The following is a 21,699-nucleotide window of genomic DNA, read 5'->3' on the forward strand; positions in this document are numbered from 1 at the left end:
AGCTTTCAGTGTGTCTTTGCCTTCGCAAGGAGTTGGTCACTCCTGAGATCCTTCGCTCCAGGAAGTCGTCCGTGTTCCAGCACTTCTGCAAGGTCCTGTGTTTCGTGTTACCTGTCGGAGCTCCTTGTCCAGTCCTGATGTCTGCCTGCCGTTCCAGTCCCAAGGTCTGTCTCTTGATCCAGTCCTGATGTTCCTGCTGTTCCTGATGTCCATGTTCCAGCCCTGAGGTGTGTCTCCTGTTCCAGTATCTGTGTTCCAGTCCTGATGTTCCTGCTGTTCCAGATATCCTTGTTCCTGATCCTGATGCTTTAACCTGCCTTGTGCTGCCAGGAGAGCAGCGTATCCTTGCCTTGTGCTGCCAGGAGAGCAGCGTATCCTTGCCTAGTGCTGCCAGGAGTGCAGCGAACCTGCTTCCTCTTTCCTGTGCTCTCCCGCTCTCTGCGTGGTCCGCGACCAGCCTTCCTGGGCTGAGTAGGGCGCGCATGAGGCAGGGTGGTCCGCGACTCAGTCCCGCGAGTGGTCTGAGAAGGGCGCCCTGAGGGACGGTGCCCATGTCTTCCTTCAGCCCTCGTTCCTGATTCCTCCTCTGTGCATCCAGTCCTGAGTCCACACCTGTGCCTGTCCACGTCTATGCATCCTACACCTCATTCCTGAGTCCACGTCTTTGCCTGAGTCCACGTCTAAGGATCCTGCATCTATGCCTGAGTCCACGTCTATGGATCCTGCACCTCGTCCTGAGTCCACGTCTATGCCTGAGTCTACGTCGATCCTGAGTCTCGTCTGAATCCATGTTCCAGTCATCGCTGTCCTGGCCTCCATCCGGCCTGCCGCTTCGTGCCGTACCCTGCGGCAGGTCCGAAAGGGCTGGGAACGGTCGGAGGACTGTTCACAAGACCAACATTGCGTTGTTGGGTCTTCTGAAGCGTGCAGGTCCGGAGGAGGGCCTGTCTTCCATGTCACTCCAGCCCTGCTTCCGTCCAGCCCATGCTCGGGCATGCCACGCCTCCCGCGGCACCTCTTCAGAGCCCTCTGGGGTCGAGCCGTGGCCCAAGGACACACATCACCCAGGAGTGGGATCGCTCTCCTAGCGCTCCACAACATCAAGAGTGAGGCTGCTTCAGGGGAACGACTCCAAATCTAATATATTTAAAGTTGGAACTGGTATTCACTTCAATCTCAATCAATAAAGAAATCTTCTTCTGTGCAATTCTGACATCGGCTTCAACTTCAAGAGAAAAATTGTCAAAATATCACTCCAAGACATAAAATCTTGAAAGACCACTGAGTTATCTAAATTCATAGAGATGCTTCAAAGTAAGTGGGTACATATCTCCTCAAACATCTCATGAAAGAGTATATTTAAAAAATAACATCACTCTAACTGCTCCGAGATGCCATCACTTAAAAGACCATGAATTGTCTAAATTTCAGGAAACACTTCACGCAGTGTGAGCTTTAAATTGCTTCTGCGAATTTAGACAATTCATCATTTTGGCTAGGTGGATAGTAGTATACTCCTATCACTATACTCTTCCCCAACACACAAGGAATTTCTACCCATATTCGATTGTGCATTTAGTCTCTTGCAGGATCTTTATCCTGTTGGACTCTATGTCATCCTGGACATAAAGCGCCACCCCATCACCAAGTTGATCCTCTCTATCATTGCAATATAATTTATATCCTGATATAGCACTATCCCATTTGTTATCCTTTTTCCACCATGTCACTGAGATACCAATTAAAGTCTATGTCATCATTCACTGCTAGACACTCTAACTCTTCCATCTTACTTCTTAGACTTCTAGCAATAGCATGCAAACATTTCAAAGTGTGTTTTTTGTTTGTATTAACATTCTGCTTTTCAGTTGAGAGGGATAAATTGGAATCTTTTAGCCTTGGTGCGTCTTAATTATAGGCACTTGAGCTACTTTTCTTATTATTGGAACCTCTCTGTTAGGATGCCCTAACTCTTATGCTTCATTAATATCCTTTATTTATTTATTTATTTATAGGTTTTTATATACCGATAGCCGTTTGCACATCGTATCGGTTTACAGATAACTAAAACTTTTTGACAGTGTCATTATACAGAACTTTTGGCACTGCCATTACATAGAACAGTAAACTTTGCATACAAGAAATAAACATCAACAAACAGTAACTGGGTAACTATTTACAGGGAACGAAGGTTCCTCAATTGGAAGCAGATGAGGGAAAATTAACAAGAGCACATAGTGACGGTAGTACGTGGAAAGCATTGTAATCAAATCAAGAGGTCATAGGGGAGAAGGTAATTGAGAGATAAAGACAGCAGAAGCACATTGTAAAAGGTGATACAGGGAATGCATTATACACAGCTTAGGGGGTTATCAGGAGGATGATTGCTGAGGGAGGGGTAGGCCTGTAAGAATAGCCAGGTCTTTAGGTTTTTTTTGAATTTGGGTGTGGATGTTTCAGTGCGCAAGTCTGGGGGCATAGAGTTCCACAGGGTGGGGCCGGCAAGGGAAAAGGCTCTGTTCATTGTGGAAATAAGATTGGTGGATTTGATAGAGGGGGTACGGAGTGTCCCTTGGAGGGCAGTGCGAGTCGGTCTAGTGGATGTGCGAGTATCCTTCAAAGATACCTCCCTCCGAACCATGCGCTGCAGAGCTACTGTCGGCTTTCCCCTTTGATTTAGTTTATAAGGAGCCTTATCTCCTTTTTAAAGGTTAGCACCAGCAGCCTGGTTCCACCTCTTCCTTGCACCATAATCTCATCCATGCATTGAGAATCCGGAGCTCTTCCTGTCTCTGGGGACCTGCGCATGGAATAGGAAGCATTTCAGAGAATGCTACCCTGGAGGTTCTGGATTCCAGCTTTCTATCTAACAGCCTAACTTTGGATTCTGGAACCTCCCTCCCACATTTTCCTTTGTCGTTGGTGCCCACATGTACCATGACAGCCGGCTCCTCCCTAGCACTGTCTAAAATCTTATCTAGGTGATGCGAGAGGTCCACCACCTTCACACCAGGTAGGCATGTTAACAGGTGATCCTCATGCCCAGAAGCCAACCAGCTGTCTGCATTCTTAATAATCGACTCACCAACTATGACAGCCAACCTAACCTTTCCCTCCTGTGAGACACATCCTCGGTGAGAGAAGACAATGCACCACCTGGAGAGCAGGTCCTTGCAACAGGATCATTTCCTGCTGCACCAGGTTGGTGCTCTCCGATCACCAGGACTGCAGGACTGGAGTTGGGACTTGGCTACTATGTCCCAGAAGGTCTCATCTATATACCTCTCTGTCCCTATGTATTGGCAAAGTTTCAACTTCCACATACAGCATTGGGAGAGCAAGACAGCAACCTAAGGGGGTCATTTATCAAAATGTGATAAGTCGTTAAGGGCTTATCGCATGCGATAGCACCATATCGTATGGTGCGATGCAAATTCAGAAAATAGGAGGAGTTAGCCTGTCTGTGAAGAGCTATTGCACAGCTGTAATGCTGATTTTAACAACACCTCTTTGGATTGCATTAGGCTGTGCCCATGCAGTAAGGTTTTGTTGCCCTTTGTGATGTCTCCCATATGTCCTATTTCTGGTGAATTGATGGGGGGGGGGGGGGGGGGGAGAGAGGGAGAGAGAGAGACTGACCATAATATCATGGCCCATAGGTAGGTATTTGTATCCCTATGGTAGGCCCACCTAGTAACTCGAGGTGGGGATTAGGTAAGAGTGTAGGGGGTTAGGGGCCACTTTGACATTCTATGTGACACCTACGAACAGAACAGTGGTCTCTTGTGAAGATTTGATGGCCTTCGGAATGAGGAAACTCACTCCAAGGGCATCAAATCTTCACAAGAGACCACTGTTCTGTTCGTAGGTGTCACGTAGAATGTCAAAGTGGCCCCTAACCCCCTACACTCTTACCTAAACCCCACCTCGAGTTACTAGGTAGGCCTACCATAGGGATACAAATACCTACCTATGGGCCATGATATTATGGCCAGTTTCTCTCTCTCTCTCTCTCTCTCTCTCTCTCTCTCTCTCTCTCTCCCTCCCTCCCAGTGGTTGAATGTAGGAAATACAACAGATCTGGCACTTATCTGAAAATGGTATCACAATTTGCACTAACTTAGCTCTTCACACAGGTAATTAGCATAAAACATGCCCCTTTTGCTATCGCATGCAGTACTTACCACATTTTGATAAATCCAGGCCTAAGTTAGGACACCGGGCTTGCAGGTGCCTGTGCCATGCTGTTGGCACTATTGCAGACCTGCCACAATTTTACAGACTGGATCACCTGCTCAAGGCCTGTGCATATAGCATATTAATGATTCTTCTATGACTGCCGTCAGTTCTACTAGCCTTTTCCAGCCAGTTTGTCTACTTTGATGTCTTACTGCAAGCAGGTTTTGGTTACTTTCAGCTGGACAGTAAGGTGAGATCTTTGACCATAGGAATTCTAGCAGGCATTTTCAGGTATGATAATCTACCATTTGGACCCAATATCATAGAGGTAGGCAAGCCTTAGTGACCCTTAAAAGCACACAGAAACACAGCTGATGTAACAATGGACTTTGGAAACCTCATACTCAAAAGATGGATCCATCATTTTATCTGTTTTCTTCAAGTTCTCCATAGTGCATGTATTTCTGTTTGGTCAGCCACATGGCAACATGCAAAAAATAGCATTCTTGAATATGGGCAATAGCATACCATGTGTCTACCCACAATTATTCTACTTTGGTTTCAAAAAGACTGGGCTATCTCTGCAGTAGTATCAGGGGAAGCTCAAGGCAATGTGCTACCTGAGGTGGGGACCACATGCCACCCCCTCAAATTTAAATAACATAACCCCCCCCCCAAGACTCATGAAAACCCCTGGTGGTCCAGCGAGTGGCCCCGGAGTGATCTGCCGCTCCCGGCCCATTGGTCACCACTAACCAAAATGGCGCCAGTGGCTTTTAGCCCCTACCATGTGACAGGGGCTACCGGTGTCACTGGCTGGCCCCATGTGACAGGGGCCAGCCAATGACACTGGTAGCCCCTGTCACATGGTAGGGGCTAAAAGCCACTGGCACCATTTCTTCATATAAATGATTGAAATTTAAATCGCAAATAAATGCACATAGCAGATGTTTGCCATGCATCTGGATAAGTCTTAAAAAGTGTTACATAGGTGGATAAGTAAGATAGCCGCTAGTTATCATTCTTACTTATCCACCTATGTAGCACTTTTCTTTTACTTAACTGGCTATCTTACATAGCCGGATAAGTCTTAACAGCTCTAGTTAGCTGGATAGGTCACCACAATGCTGCTTAGCTGAATATTTGTTGCCATTTAAGCTGGATAAGTTAACATTTATGCGGTTATGTTTAAAATACATGCCACATATTTTTTGGTACGTGAACATGTTGTTGGGTAGATGTGTATTTTATATAGTGTGTATGCATTTCTGTGCACAATATAAAATGTGTGCCTATGTGTGCATATCAATAAAGCTGTGTATATGGCAGTCTCATGCATGTTTTAAAGTTACCTTCCTTAGTTGTAGCAGATAATCTACTATGAGACATTATGTTACACCGAATAGAGTGTTTCCAAATCCTTCTCTGGATAAAATATCTAGTGTCGGCAGAAAGATGCAGAAATATAAAAACAATTATTGCAAAAACTCCCTCAACCAATTGTAGCTCTCCTTTCTATGGGGGTCACCTTCAGAGACTGTTGTAGACCTTGGAATAATCTTAGTCTACCAGGGATCACCAATTGGGAACCAGAAATCTTCTTGGAGGCCCATGAAGAGACTTACTATGAATTCAATGTCCACACAGGTTTGTTGATTCCCAAAGAACAAAGGGCCGGATTTTAAAAGGGTTACGCGCATAAGGGTCACGCGTAACCCTTTTAAAAGGCCCCTGTGCGTGCTGAGCCTATATTGCATAGGCTTCCGGCGCGCGCAAAGCCCAAACAGCCAGCCTCCCAGGTCCCCGTAGCCTTGCTGGACAGAGTCTAATTATCACTAACCTGACAGCACCCACCTGATTGGTTTCTGGGGAACTGTAGCTTGTGGGTACCAACTCAGCTATCTCATGGCTTGAAGTATTTCTAGGTTGTATTTCTTTTCTCTGCCCTTTGGTTTGTCCCTACCACCTATCTTTTGGCCTTTGCTCCTGAGGTACTGAAAGTTGGATTGTTGCAATACTGTAACCTCCCAACCCTGTTCTAAAACTATCATAGACAATGATAGGTCTATCTAGTCTGCCCACATCTACTCCCTATGCAATAAAACAGAATCCAGCTGATCACTGGTTTTCACTTCTTCACCATTAGGGATTCTCTGTACTTATTCTGTTCATTTCTTGTTTTTAACTCTGTTTTAATTGTTGTATCTACTACCTATCCTGGGATTCCATTCCATATATCCTCCTCCCTTTCTGTAAAGAAATATTTTCTGATGCTGCTTCTGAATCTACTACTTTGGCGCCTTATGCCATATGACTTTTATTCTAGAACAGGGGTTCCCTAACTCAGTCCTTGAGAGCCAAAACTCTGTCATCTTTTCAGGATTTCCACAATGAACAGACATGAGATCTATTTTAATGCACTGCCTCCATCTATGCAAATAGATCTCATGCATATTCATTGCTGAAATCCTGAAAATCTGACTGGGTTGTGGCCTTGTCAGTCCCTTTTCTAGACCATTCTTTACTCTGAAAAAGGTCTGCTTTTTGTGCCTGATTTACACCTTTATGGTATTTGAATTTCTCTATCAATTCTCCCGTGTCTCTTCTCTCCTCTAGTGTTTACATATTTAGGGTCTTGTCTCACCTCATATGGCTATGGCATAGCCCTGCACCATTTTGGTTTCTTTCTCTTGACCACCTCCAACTTGTCAATATCCTTTCAGAGGTAAGGCTTCCAGAACTGGACACAACATTCTAGATGAAGTCTCACCAATGACCTGTACAGAGGCATTATCACCTCTTCTTTTTTTGCTGGTTATACCTCTCCCTATGCATCCCAGCATCCTCTAACTGTGGCCATCAATTTATTAGAGATGTGGTTTGTTTCTCGCCCGAATTAGGAAATTCAACGAAATTTCCTAATTCGTTGTGGTTTCAGAGGCCCCGAAACCCGAAAAGAATTTTCCCCGAATTTCGGGGAAATTTCGTTTTTCGGGTTTGCATGGGGAGAGGGACACTTTTTTTTTTTTTTTAAATTAAAAACCACCCCAAACCACCCCAAACATTTAAATAAACTATAATACAACACCCCCCCCCCCCGATCCCGATCCCTCCCCAAGACTTACGAAGTACATCCCTGGTGGTCCAGAGGGGTCCCGGGTTCCATTTGCCCTCCGTGCCCGTGCTACTGCAAGCCGTGCTCTTTAAAATGGTGCCAAATAGCCTCTGAACTACCATGTCACAGGGGCTACCGGCGCCATTGGTCAGCCCCTGTCACATGGCCATCGGCGCCATCTTGTGCTCCTGTCATGTGACTGGAGCTGACCAATGGCGCCGAAAGCCTCTGTGACATAGTATGGGCAAAGGCTATCGGCGCCATTTTGATTACTGGCAGCCGACAACGAAATCGCTCCCGGACCCCCGCTGGACCCCCAGGGATTATTGGCAAGCCTTGGGGAGGTCAAGAGCCCCCTCCTGACACCCCCAAGGCTTGCCAATAATCACTGGGTGTCCAGTGGGGGTCCAGGAGCGATTTTGTTGTCGGCTGCCAGTAATCAAAATGGCGCCGATAGCCTTTGCCCATACTATGTCACAGAGGCTTTCGGCGCCAATGGTCAGCTCCAGTCACATGACAGGAGCACAAGATGGCGCCGATGGCCATGTGACAGGGGCTGACCAATGGCGCCGGTAGCCCCTGTGACATGGTAGTTCAGAGTCTATTCGGCACCATTTTAAAGAGCACGGCTTGCAGTAGCATGGGCCCGGAGGGCAAATGGAACCCGGGACCCCTCTGGACCACCAGGGATGTACTTCGTAAGTCTTGGGGAGGGATCGGGATGGGGGGGTAGTTTGTATGTATGTAGAAAACTGATTTTAAATGCTTGGGGTGGGTTTTTTTTAAGCTTCCTTTGCCGTTTTGTTTTTTGGCCCGGTTTCGGGTTTCCTCGTTTCGTTTTTCAAAAAAACGAAACGAGAAAACCCGAAATTTACCACGAAGTATCCGAGTCAAAAAACGACCCAGCAGAAAAAAACGAAGCACATCTCTACAATTTATCACACTAAGAGGATAAATTTCAAAGCTGCGCATGCGCACCCACATATACATTTATATGGGCAAATGCAAACTTGCTATAGTATTTTATAACCTACGAGAATATGAAATGCGCAGGTTTTAAAATAGAAGTCCTTTTGCAGTAAAGTATCTGAAAAAGCAGAATAAAAAAAAAAAAGAAAGAAAAATGCTCACAAAGATGCCCACATATGCAGAAATCACATGCCGTGCAAGTTTGGACTTATCCATTTAAGTAGCGGCACTTATCCAGACAAGTTCCAATTTATCTGTCTGAGGAGCAGCAAAGCCCTCTAAGATTTGACAGTCTGATCAGACCTACCTGGATAAATATCGGTGGTATCCAGCAAAGTTATCTAGATAAGTTAGTCCCACTCTGGAATGCCCTGAGAATGACTCCGATTTATCCAGATAAGTTATATCCAGATAAAACTCTATTGGGTAAATTAACAGGGTTGGCGCAATAGGAGATTTAAACCCCCAGTTTGTCCAGCTAATTGCCAAGCTTATCCAGAGAAACCATTTGAATAGGGACCACTGAGAGTTCCAAGTATGAAAGAAGAGGAAAACAAAAGAAAGACATGAAAGAAAGGAAAAGTAAAATATATAATGTTAGATGAATATTATACTGTAAATCAGAGAAATTGACAAACCACAATTTGTATTCTTTTCTCTAGTCACCAGTAATATACAAAGATCAAATTACATTACAAACACTTTCCAGTGAATTTTACAACTTTACTCTTTCTTACTAGTTTGTTTAACCCATAATTTTGAAGGATAGAATGCACTATTTTTGTTAAAGCATGCACATTGCAATTGGTTTTTTTTTTTTTTTTTTAATATACCAACATTTGATCTCAATCGAGATATCACACCAGTTTACATTCAGGTACGGTAGGTATTTCTCTATCCCCAGAGGGCTTACAATCTAAGGGGTGGATTTATCAAAATGCGGTAAGTACTGCATTTGATAGAAAAAGGGGTGTGTTTTATGCTAATATAGCATTTATTGCAATTTGTGCTAATTACCTGTGTGAAGAGCTAAGTTAGTGCAAATTGTGATACCATTTTCAGATTCTGTGATGAGTGCCCAGACCTGCTATTTTTCCTGGATTTAACCACCAGGGGACCATTGTTAATGGTCCTAGACACACAGGGGAGAGAGAGAGAGAGAGACTGGCCATAATGTCATGGCCCATAGGTAGGTATTTGTATCCCTATGGTAGGCCCACCTAGTAACTCGAGGTGGGGTTTAGGTACAAGTGTAGGGGGTTAGGGGCCACTTTGACATTCTACGTGACACCTACGAACAGAACAGTGGTCTCTTGTGAGGATTTGCTGGCCTTTGGAGTGAGGAAACTCACTCCAAGATGAGATTTGGGCAATTTTCTCTCAACCTAGCTTGATGGAATTGCCCAAATCTCATCTTGGAGTGAGTTTCCTCACTCCAAAGGCCAGCAAATCCTCACAAGAGACCACTGTTCTGTTCGTAGGTGTCACGTAGAATGTCAAAGTGGCCCCTAACTCCCTACACTTGTACCTAAACCCCACCTCGAGTTACTAGGTGGGCCTACCATAGGGATACAAATACCTACATATGGGCCATGACATTATGGCCAGGCTCTCTCTCTCTCAGCTCTGGACCCATGAATTCACCTGAAATAGGACTTACAGGAGACATCACAAATGGCAATGAAGCCTTACCGCAAGGTCATGGAAGCTATCACACAGCCTAACACAATCCAAAGAGGTGTAGTTAAAATCGGCATTATGGCTGTGCGATAGCTCTTTGCAGACAGGCTAACCCAGCCCACACTCCTCCCATTTTATGAATTTACATGCATTAATGGGGCTTTTCACATGAGATAAGCCCTTAAGGCATGCAAAAACACCTTATCGCATTTTGATAAATGACCCCCTAAGTTTGTACCTGAGGCAATGGAGGGTAAAGTGACTTGCCCAAGGTCACACGAAGCAACAGCAGGACTTGAACCCTGGTCTCCTTGTTCATAGTCCACTGCTCTACCCACTAGGCTATTCCTCCTCCCTTTACACATATAGCTACCAAATATGAACTGTTCTTGTCAGACTTCGATAAATATAGTTCAAAAAATAAACATAGAATTTGATTATGTCAAGGGATATACATGAAGTCAAATGTTCAGAACCTTGTAGGTAAAATCAGTGTGGTTTATTATTTGTTGTCTGTAAAAGCACATATACGGTAAGTCATAATGTGAAGGTGAAAAAAACTACTTCTGGCATGAGATGAGATGCATTTAAACCTAAATTATGAATAATGGCTGCTCATAATAGCCAACTGGAAGTACAATCTTTGCAATAATCTTATCAAACCTATAAACACTTATGTTTAAGCTATTAAGGGCCTAATTTGCCAAATCTTTTTTCTAATTCTGTATCTATAGGAAAAACATCTTAGTAAATCAGGCAATAAGTATTCAATTTAGTTTCATAGTAAATGATAGCAGATAAAGACCAAAAAGACCTATCTAGTCTGCCTAGCAGCAATTTTATGTGCATCTTCCCAAAGTAGATCACATTCCACATGGAACCTATATCCAGCCTCCTTTTATAATTCTAAAACAGTTGAGGTGAGGTGAGGTGAGGTGCTAGTGATCACCAGTGCTGCTTTAAACAACAAGATTAATTTGACAAAACCTTAACAATAAGAGTGTCAAATATTCTTGTAACATATGGACACTATCTAATGAGAGAAAACTTCCTGCTAGGGAGCTAAGTTTAGATATCCAGATTATTAATTGTTAATGCACCCCCTACTTGTTCAGTCAATATAGTTGGGCCATCAGATGAGACAAATGGAAACTGCATAATAACACTTAGTACTACCTGCAAAATATGCGTCACAGGGAAGCAAAGATGCAGTAGAAGGAAGCACAAAGGTGAAAAGCTAATTATTTACAGGTAACAGATGTCACAATCTAAGAAGACCCCATAGGGGATGATGAAGTGGTTTGATTTATTTTACACAATGCAGATTTATAATATTCAGAGCAAATGTATGATGTGATATCAAGTCCAATCTCAAAACATTTAGAATATGCTTCTTCAGTGTCTTAACAACTGAGCAACTTTTCTATAGAGGGAGGATAACTTTAAAATATATGCAAGTGTAAGTATATATTTTTTTTACAGTTTCTTATATACCACCCTTATTGGGGTTCAGTGCTGGACAGTTTACAATATTAAAATAAAAACAAGCAATACACAAAAACAGCAACAGTTTAGCAACACATATGACAGCTATATTCATGGACACGCGCACGCATTCACATGTATTTTATGTTGTGTGCACAAATGCGTGTACAATACTTAAAACACGCATAAATCTATCCAACAACATGTTCGTGCATCTAAAAGATATGTGGCATGTATTTTCAATATAGTTGGATACGTTTTGACATATCCCACTAAGTAGCAGCTAAGTAGAACTGTTTTAGACCTATCCAGCTAAGCCCTAGATTCATCAAAATGCTATAAATATAGTAGAAATAGCACCCGTGATTAAAAAGGGGGTGTGGTTAGGCTAATTTCCCTACTACTGTTCACATGGAGAGAGAGAGAGAGAGAGAGAGAGAGAGAGAGAGAGAGAGAGAGAGAGAGAGAGAGAGAGAGAGAGAGAGAGAGAGCGGATGGAGAGGAGAGGAGGAGAGAGAGAGAGAGCACGCCTATAAGGACCAATATATCACTCTACTATTTATACTACTATAAGAGGGGGCACTATTACCTCAGGGTGAGGTTTGGGCGGTAGGGTAGGTTTTGGGGGGCAGTTTTACATACACAGTCAGAGGCATGAACAGCAAAGGTGCCATTAGTGAAGATTTTCTATCATTTGGAGTGATGAAAGATAAAAGAGGAGTTGATTTGCACAATGTACTCTCTACCTAGCTTGATGCAGGAGGCTTCCAGTTATTACAGTATGACACTGAACCATGTTGTATATTTTGAGTTAAATTGTCAATTAGCACATTGCCATTGTTATGCATTTGTATCCAAAGATTCTTTAGTTTTTCTTGATATCATTAACACAATATATACACAGAAAAATAGACCTGATATACTGGACACATGGTACTATATATACACAAAGGAGACTAATTACATATTTGGAACTTGCAAGCAAACTTGACGATTGGTTCTTATTTATTTAATTATTTATTTTTAGTTTTTATATACCGATCTTCTTGCATTAGATACAAACCAAACCGGTTTACAATGAACAAAAACTTGCCTGTAGGCAACCATGAACGTATAAGAAAAAACTCTGAGTAACATAGTCAGAAAGTTAACTGACCAGGAAAACTATTAGAATTACATAGTAATAAGGGTCACAATAAGCGATTGATCCAATTAATTGGACATGGATCCATTAGGGAGTAGGAAAATAAGATGATACGTAGAGGGCTAGAAATAGAGGAAAGACAAGCATAATAAAACTAAAGGGTATCTGAAGGTCTCTTCAAGGGAATATAAGTTAGAGAAAAAAGTGAAATATGAGAGAGAACTTATAATAAACCAAACCATACTTGTGCAGAGAAAGGAGCAGGGATGTGTTGCGAAAATGGAGAGAATGCGTTAGCTAAAATGCGGGTTCTGGAAACGCAAGGTTGAATAACCATGTTTTTAGTTTTTTCTTGAAGGAGATGGGGCAAGGGTCCTGTCGGAGGTCTGGTGGGAGAGTGTTCCATTCAGTGGGACTTGCGGTAGAAAAGGCCCTGTTCCTAAGAGACGTTTTAGCTTGAGGGACGAAGAGAGTGCCTTGGTATGCTCTTCTCATTGCTCTAGTGGAGTTATTAGGGTGAACCTGGAAGATGAGATCGATTGGGGCAAGGTTGTGAAGAGTTTTGTGCATGATGGTCAGCACTTTGTAGAGGATTCTATATTTGATAGGGAGACAGTGAAGGTTGTAAAGGATGGGAGTGAAGTGATCCCTCTTTTTTGAGTTCGTTAAAATCCTGGCGGCTGAGTTCTGTAACATATGTTGAGGCTTAATGGTGACAGCCGGGAACCCAAGCAGCAATGAGTTACAGTAATCAATTTTGGTGAGTATGATTGATTGCAGAGCCAAGCGGAAATCATAGAAGTGCAGGAGAGGTTTAAGCTTTTTAAGGACTTGTAATTTGAAAAAGCACTCTTTCGTCGTATTGTTGACAAACCTTTTGAGGTTCAGCTGGTTTTCCAGGAGGGTGCCTAGATCTCTTACGTAAGAGGTATTTTTGATGTTATCTGGCATTGTTGAAGGGAAATTAGGTAGAGAGTGGCAATCAACCTGAGGCTGATCATCTAGGTGATAGGCTGTCTCCCTAGTCAGGAGGTTTACATCTTGAGAGATGATTAGGAATTCGGTCTTGTCTTTGTTGATGACCAGGTTAAGCTTAAAGAGGAGTTAGCTGATTTCCTGGAAGCAACTGTCCCAAAAGATAAGGGATTTATGTAACGATTCCTTGATAGGGATGAGAATTTGGATATCATCCGCGTATATGTAATGCTTGATTTTCAGCTTGGTGAGGAGGAGGCAGAGAGGAAGCAGGTATATGTTGAAGAGGGTTGGTGAAAGGGCAGAACCCTGTGGGACACCCAAGTTGGATCTAATTGGGTGTGATTATTTATTATTGATTTTGACCTAGAATGATCTAATGCTAAGGAATGAACGGAACCAGTCCAGGGCAGAACCAGAAATGCCAATATCCACAAGTCGGTCTAGCATAATTGAATGGTTGACCGTATCAAAGGCAGCCGAAAGATCAAGTAGAATCAGTAGATGCGATTGTTTTTTGTCCATGTTTACAATGATGGAGTCGGTAAGCGAGATCAGAAGTGATTCCTTGTTTAGAGATTTACGGAAACCATATTGTGAGGGTGCTAGGATCTTGTGTTCCTCCAGGAATTCTGTGAGTTGTTTATTAACTATTTTCTCCATGATCTTGGCGATTAAGGGAAGGTTGGCAATAGGGCAGAAATTTGCTGGGTCTGAAGTTGACAAGTTGGGTTTTTTTAGGAGTGGTTTCAAGATGGCTTGTTTTAGAGAATCGGACACTAGTCCTTGGGTTAATGAACAATTGATGATTTTTGCAATAGGCTTAGCAATAGTATTTGGTACTGAAATGAGGAGGTTTGATGGGATGGAGTCTAGAGGATGGGATGAGGGTTTGAGTTTTTTCAGGCTATTTTCTACTTCGAGAGAAGAGGTGGTCTCAAAGGAGTCTAACCTTGTGGTCTGCTGAAGTGATGGTGCACTCAGATGGGGGATGGGGGGGGGGGGGGGTGGATGAAGTAAACTGTTTGGTTAGATTGATAATTTTGTTTTCGAAGAAGGTGGCCAGTTCTGTGGCTTTGATGAGAGCATGGTCATCTGGAATGGACGGTGGAAGGGGTTTGGTGAGGGCAGAGATGTAGGAGAAAAGAGTTTTGGAATCGAATATGAAGTGGTGAATTTTTTTCGCGAAGAATTCTTTCTTTGTTTTGAAAATGGTGTTCCTGTAGATATTGAGGGTGGATTTGTAGCTTGCTAAAGTAGTGGGAGAAGGATTTCTACGCCAAATATGTTCTTTATTTCTGAGGAGTAGTTTGATCGCTTTCAGTTCAGGAGTGAACCAAGGTTTTCTGTTGTCTTGGGCCTTGTGAATCACCTTAGTAGTTAGGGGGCAGGTTTGGTCTGCGACTTTGTTGATGATAGAATGCCAGGAGTTGATGGCAGCGTTCGCATCTGAGAGGTCGAGCTGAGGCAGTTCCTTGACAAGGTGATTAGTTTGTACTTCTGAAGAGCATGGTTTCCTGAAGTGAAGTGTGGTTTTAGGGAAGGAAGTGGGAAGGGTAGCTTCTGTCTTGAGGACCGTGGAAATAATTTGGTGGTCCGACCAGGGTACTGTTGTACATATCGGAGAGGATGAGAGAGAGATACCTTTGTTAATGAAGATCAGGTCCAGAGTGTGGCCTGCTTTATGAGTTGGGTTGTTAATGATCTGTTTGAAGCCCATGTTCTGAAGCGATGATAAGAGAGTTTCGCAGTTGGGGGAACGTGTGGCCGGGTCTACGTGAAGGTTGAAGTCTCCCATAATTAATGCAGGTGAGTCGTAGTTGATGTGTTTGGCAATGTATTCAATGAGGGGGGATGGATCGGTTTCAAGAATTCCGGGCGGAGCATAGATCAGGCATATTTGTAGCTCTTTAGATTTGAAGTATGCACATTCTAGATTAGAAGTTAGGCTTGAATGTTGCAGAGTAATCTTTAGGCCTTACTTAGCTACAAGTAGAAGACCGCCTCCTCTTTTTTTAGGTCTGGGAATTGAGAATATGTCGTGGGCAGTTGATTAATAATTACTGAATTCGTAGATTTTAACCAAGTCTCAGTGATGGCACAGATGTCAGGATTGGGCTCTGAGAGATAATCATTGAGTATGTGAGATTTTTTAGAGAGTGATTGGGCATTGAACAAGGTCAGGGTGAAGAGGGAGAGACCAAGGAATTGTGTGAAAGGAGAAATAACAATAGGGATAAGCCTCTTCTGCTGGAAGGTGTGAGATGGAGGTGTTTTTTCATTATTTCTGCAGTGATTGTTGATAATGGGGATGTTGAAGGAGTGCATTTTGAGAGTGGGGAAGAGACTTAGTGGTAAGAAAGCCAAGGAGCAGATTTCTGGAGAAGTCTGGAGTAGAGAGAGAGACAAGAAAGGTAGAGATAGTTAGAATAATATCTGTCCTCAAGGGCTGCACGAAGGGGCGCACAAAGGGTCATAAGTTTCAAACAATGAAATTGAACTCCTTTATGTATACAAAATATAGAGAAAGTAAATTACTTTGTTAATATGCTACAAAAACCCATAAAGGTTAACTTCAAATTACAGAAGTAAAGAACATAGGAATTTTACCCTATGAAGATAACTAAATTAGACACAAGCCAAAAAGAGACAAAGAGGCCAATATGGAAACGCTGCTTAGTTGGATCACATAGTAACATAGAAATGATGGCAGAAAAGGATTTAATGGCCCATCTGTCAGCCCAGTAAGCTTCTTATAGTAGTATCTGCCACTCTGTGCAGGATAACCCCATGTTTCTCTCAAGGGCAGCAATTGCCACTCCATGTAGTTACCCCCAAGCCTTATGATAAGAGTAGTAATAATTACAATCAATCAAAACCAAACAAATGTCAAACCCATAAATTACTACTAACAACATTTTTACTGGGAAAGGAGCCTTCTTGATAATTCAGACAATGCTGCTTGATGTTCTTTGCTTTGGAATTTGGCCATAGAAGTCATCCTGTGTTTTTTCCTTTGTTTGTGTGTCAGTACCCCAGACCATAAAAGTCAGAGCCCATATTGGTTGTTGTCTGTATCCCAGTTCCCCTTCCCCCTTTACCCTCCCCCCCTCCACCACCATCAAAGCAGGTAGCAATGTTGCAAAAGTATAAAGGCTAGTGATTAAGGATAGTAATCCACATGCCTTCTGTTAAGGGTAGTAACTGCCACTCTGTGCAGGTTACCCCCATGCACCCTATTCTTCATTTTCATCCTCTAGCCTTTAGGGATCTACAGTGTTGATCCCATGTCCCTTTGAAATTGTTTCAATTAGAAAATCATCATTCCCACAAGCTGAAAACAACCACAGCCATGCAGTCTGTTAAATGAGTGTGGAAACCTCAAACTGGGTGAGCTTCTTTTTGCTGAAAAAGATAGCTCACACACTGCCGATTTTACAGCGTTTTAAATTCTGCTTAACAGTCAATTATGTTGCTTTAGACTGTGTTACCTCGTTTCAATCATCGGTGACCACACTCAATGTTGTCCATATTTTTTTTTTTTTTTTTCAAGGAGTTTTTCCATTAAACATCAGAAACTAGACACTTATTTATTTATTTATTTTTAACTTTTCTATACCGATGCTCCTGTATAGGATGCATATCGCACCGGTTTACATGGAACTGAAACTGTCGCCGAATGGCGTATACAATGAAACATAGGAACCATGAACGTGCGGGGACAATAAACAGAAATGTGAAAACTTTAGCAACATAAGGGAGTACACTATCATATAATGTAGTAGATATAATATAATATTAAAATGAGTAACTTTAATAATAATAAGAATGGAAACGAGGCCTATGCCTCGGGGAATCGAGCCGGTAGAGGGGGGAATAGAGAGAGAGTTGAGGGAGAAAACCACAATGAGCAATGGGACGTTTAGCATTGGAAAGATTCAAAGGGGGAGTGAAAGCATGGGCGAGGGGATTATCTGTCCGAAAAGGCCTGTCTGAAGAGCCAGGTTTTCAGTTTCTTTTTGAAGACCAAAGGGCAGGGTTCTTGGCGGAGGTCTGGTGGGAGCGAGTTCCAGAGTGGAGGCCCAGCTGTGGAGAGGGTGCGCTTCCTTAAAGAGGTTTTAGCAGGTGGGGTATATAGCATGTCTTTGTATGCTCTTCTAGTGGGTCTGTTTGAGGTGTGTGGCCTTATTTGGAAGGTTAGATTGAGGGGGGAGATATTATGCAAAGCCTTGTGGATCAGCATGAGGGCTTTAAAGAGGATCCTGAATTTGATTGGTAACCAGTGCAAGTTTTGAAGGATGGGAGAGATATGTTCTCTTCTGTTGGCATTAGTGAGGATCCTGGCTGTGGCGTTCTGGACCATCTGAAGAGGTTTGAGTTGGCGGGTGGTCCCAGCAGGAGGGAGTTGCAGTAATCCACTTTGGACAAGATGATGGATTGTAACACCAAACGGAAGTCACGGAGGAGTAGTAGTGGTTTTAGTTTTTTTAGTACCTGCAATTTGAAGAAACATTCTTTCATTGTGTTCTTTATGAATTTTTTTAGGTTAAGTTGATTGTCGAGCAGAACCCCCAGGTCTCTCACATGTGATGAATGATTAATTGTTGTTTTGGCTAGTTGTGAAAGGCTTGAGACGTTGAGAATAGTGTTGTTGTTGTCCTGAGTTATTAGTAGGATCTCAGTTTTGTTAGTATTTAGGATGAGATTGAGGCTAGTGAGAAGCTGGTTGATTGCTTGAAGGCAGCTGTTCCAATGGGACCAGGTTTTGTGAAGCGATTCAGTAATAGGGATGAGGATCTGGATGTCGTCTGCATAAAGGAAGTGGGTTAATTTTAGGTTACTAAGTAACTGGCACAGCGGGAGGAGGTAGATGTTGAATAGGGTGGGTGAGAGAGATGATCCTTGGGGAACTCCTGTGTTAGCTCTGACTGGGTGTGATTCTTTGTTGTTGATCCTCACCTTGTAAAACCTATTTTCGAGGAAGGATTTGAACCAGTTGAGTGCAGATCCTTTGATGCCAATGTCTGCAAGTCGCTGTAGTAAGACAGTATGGTTCACGGTGTCAAAAGCTGCGGACAAATCCAATAAAGCGAGTAGGTAAGGTTGACCTTTTTCCAAGTTTAGGAGGATGGTGTCTGAGAGCGTAGATAGTAAAGATTTCGTGTTTAGTGCCTTGCTGAAGCCAAATTGTGTTGGGGCGAGAATGTCGTTCTCCTCTAGGTATTCTGATAGTTGTTTGTTTACAACTTTTTCCATGAGCTTGGCTACCATAGGCAGGTTCGCTATGGGGCGGAAGTTGGCTGGGTCAGATGGAGAAAGATTGGGTTTTTTTAAAAGGGGTTTGAGTATTGCCAGCTTGAGTTGATCTGGTACAAGACCTTGAGCTAGGGAGCAGTTTATGATGTCTGCTAATGGCTTAGCAATGATGTTTGGGATGGTACAAAGCAGGTTGGATGGAATGTGGTCTGCTGGGTGCGAGGAGGGTTTAGTTTTCTTGAGGATGTTTTCTATTTCTAGCGAAGAAGTCAATTTGAAGGAGGCTAGAGATCAGTTTCGTTGATGGCTTGTGGGGAGAGTAGGGGGGGATGGCGGAAAGGGCGTCGTGAGGGGCGAGGTGAGACTGGAAATTTTTTTCTCAAAGTAGTCGGCCAATTCTTTAGCTTTACTGGAGGCTTGGTCGTCCGGAATGAGAGGTGTGGACGGTTTGGTGAGGGCTGATTCGTAGGAGAACAATGCTCTGGAATCGAAAATGAAGTGATGAATTTTTTTTGAGAATAATTCTTTCTTTGTTCTGTTGATGACATTCCTGTAAGCATTTAAGCAGGATTTGTAGGCGGCTAGGGTGGTTGTGGAGGGGTTTTTATGCCAGCTATGTTCTTTTCTTCTGAGGTTCTATTTGGTGGTTTCCTGTTGTCGCTCTCCGGATGAAGTGTTTTGGTGATCTTTGGGCAGGTTCGTTCAGCTACCTTGCTGGTGATGTTGATCCAAGACCCGGTCGCACTGTTGGCATCAGACAGGTCGAGTTGGTCTAGTTCACTGGAGAGCTGTGCGCTTAGGAGTTCTGTGGGACAAGGTTTCCTGAAAGTTACTGTGGTTGTAGGTGCTGCCTGGTGTGGGTGTTCCTTAATCTTTAAAACCGTGGAAATGACTTGGTGGTCTAACCATGGGACTGGTGAGCAAGTAGGGTTGGAGGCTAGTGAGATGCCCTCATTTATAAAGATGAGGTCTAAAATGTTGCCCGCTTTGTGGGTTGGGTTGTTGACAATTTGTCTGAATCCCATATGGCTTAATGTGATGAGTAGTGTCTCACAGTTCGCAGAGAGTGGTGAGGCATCCACGTGAAGGTTAAAGTCGCCCAACAGGATGGCTGGTTTGTCCGCGTTGAAATGTTTCACGGTCATTATCATTGCAGTGCCTGAATAGCATCCAAGACAACCTAACCCGACACGGCTCGTGTTTCGTAGGCATTGTCAGGGGTGGTAAATTTATTCGGTGTCTGAAATATAAAAGCAAACAATTCTGCTTATCTTCTTAATTTGCTAGACATTAATATTGTACAAGATTACATATGTTCCTTGTGTCTGTCTGGCTGCATGCTCTGCTACTCCGTCTCAGCTTTAACAAAAATCGGGATCCGCCATTATTTATGACAGACTTTTTAAACTCACTAACTGTTTCAAGACAAGCCAATCAGAGAGCTGAAAGCTGGCTCTAACAACCAATGAGAGGTTAAAGTAATGAAGACCATTTGACACAGTCATTTAAACCATCTGGGGCTTGTGACGCGAGGGTGAAAATCCACCACTGCTCACGATAGTTAAGGTGACAGCTAAGATCTCCACCATGATCACTCTTTGACACTTTTTCTAAAACGGTCCATTTGAGCTGTTCAAAAGTGTGATGAGCCTGAAGACAATGATTAACAATTGGAGCCTCTATATTACCAATGTTTAAGCGGCTCCTGTGTTCCAATTGTTTATAGAGGCTGCGTTTTAATTTGTCTGCTGGTACTGCCGACATATAGGAGTGGACAAGAACATTGAATCAAATAAACTACTTGTGTGGACTCACATGTAGTATTGTGTTTTTTTCTATATATTCTCCCAGTGATTGGGTGGTGCCAAGCATTGCCTTCGATAGTGGTGATACACATATCACATTTACCGCACTGCCTATGAGAGCCTTCCGACAAGAATTGACCAGCCTGAGAAAGAGATGCATGTGCAACATGGTCACGAATATTTTTACTTCTTTGATACGAAATCAATGGAGATTCTGCAAATGTAGAATGGAGTTGCAGTACATGCCAATGTTTTTAATGCTTTGGGCAATCAAGTTCGATTTGTACTTCACTCAGCCAGCTTCACTCAGCCACTTTAGTTCAATATTTGCGGCAACAAATAATTCCCCGAGGCTTACATATGAATAAATCTCCATTAGTATTTCAGGAAGATAAAGCATTCATTGCAAAATGGATATCTATACTTAACAAATGTTCTATTGACCTCATTGTTCTGATTGTTGAACGCACTAAAGCGTCAATTTTAGAAGCCACTGCACAAATAACCCTTCAGGATCAGATTACCAATGATTTTTCACCAGAACACTTACAAGATATCATAGACAAACATAAAAACAAGCTGAAGGAGTTTAAAACATCGATTTAACAAATGAAATTAAAAAAATTAAAAAGGGATGAAGCTGATTATGCCACAAATAATGTATACAGTTGGCTAAATCCAGAAGAAACCAAAACTGGACAACACATCACATTTGAAGATTCCGATGGCAGCGGATCCAACGATTCCGATGAGGGGGAATCTAACAGAAACCCTAGAAGAGGTTCTTACAACCAGCCTTTTTTAGGGCGCTGAAGACGAAGCAGATGGCAGCTACAATCACATCGAAAACCGAATCGCAATGACCCAGTAACACAGGCTTACTCTCAATGGGAAGGACCACAGACGAGATCATGGACCCGTCATGATCCACAGTCGTGAATATTTCTAAGTGTGTGATATCCAAATCTCAGGAACAAGTTCTGAATTTAGGACTATCATTTGTTCCATACAAACGTTATGATCCATTTAAAAGCAGAATTTAAATAGCTAAATTAATCCGGAAATGTCAAATCAAACTAAATTGTGATGTC

General features: G+C 42.8%; 1 protein-coding gene across 1 annotated transcript in view; it reads right to left on the minus strand.

Moving 5' to 3' along the window:
- GABBR2 (gamma-aminobutyric acid type B receptor subunit 2) overlaps positions 1 to 21,699 on the minus strand; it is a 2,655,237-nt gene that overhangs the window by 1,752,744 nt on the left and 880,794 nt on the right.

Source organism: Rhinatrema bivittatum, chromosome 2, assembly GCF_901001135.1.
Source record: "Rhinatrema bivittatum chromosome 2, aRhiBiv1.1, whole genome shotgun sequence".
NCBI lineage: Eukaryota > Metazoa > Chordata > Amphibia > Gymnophiona > Rhinatrematidae > Rhinatrema > Rhinatrema bivittatum.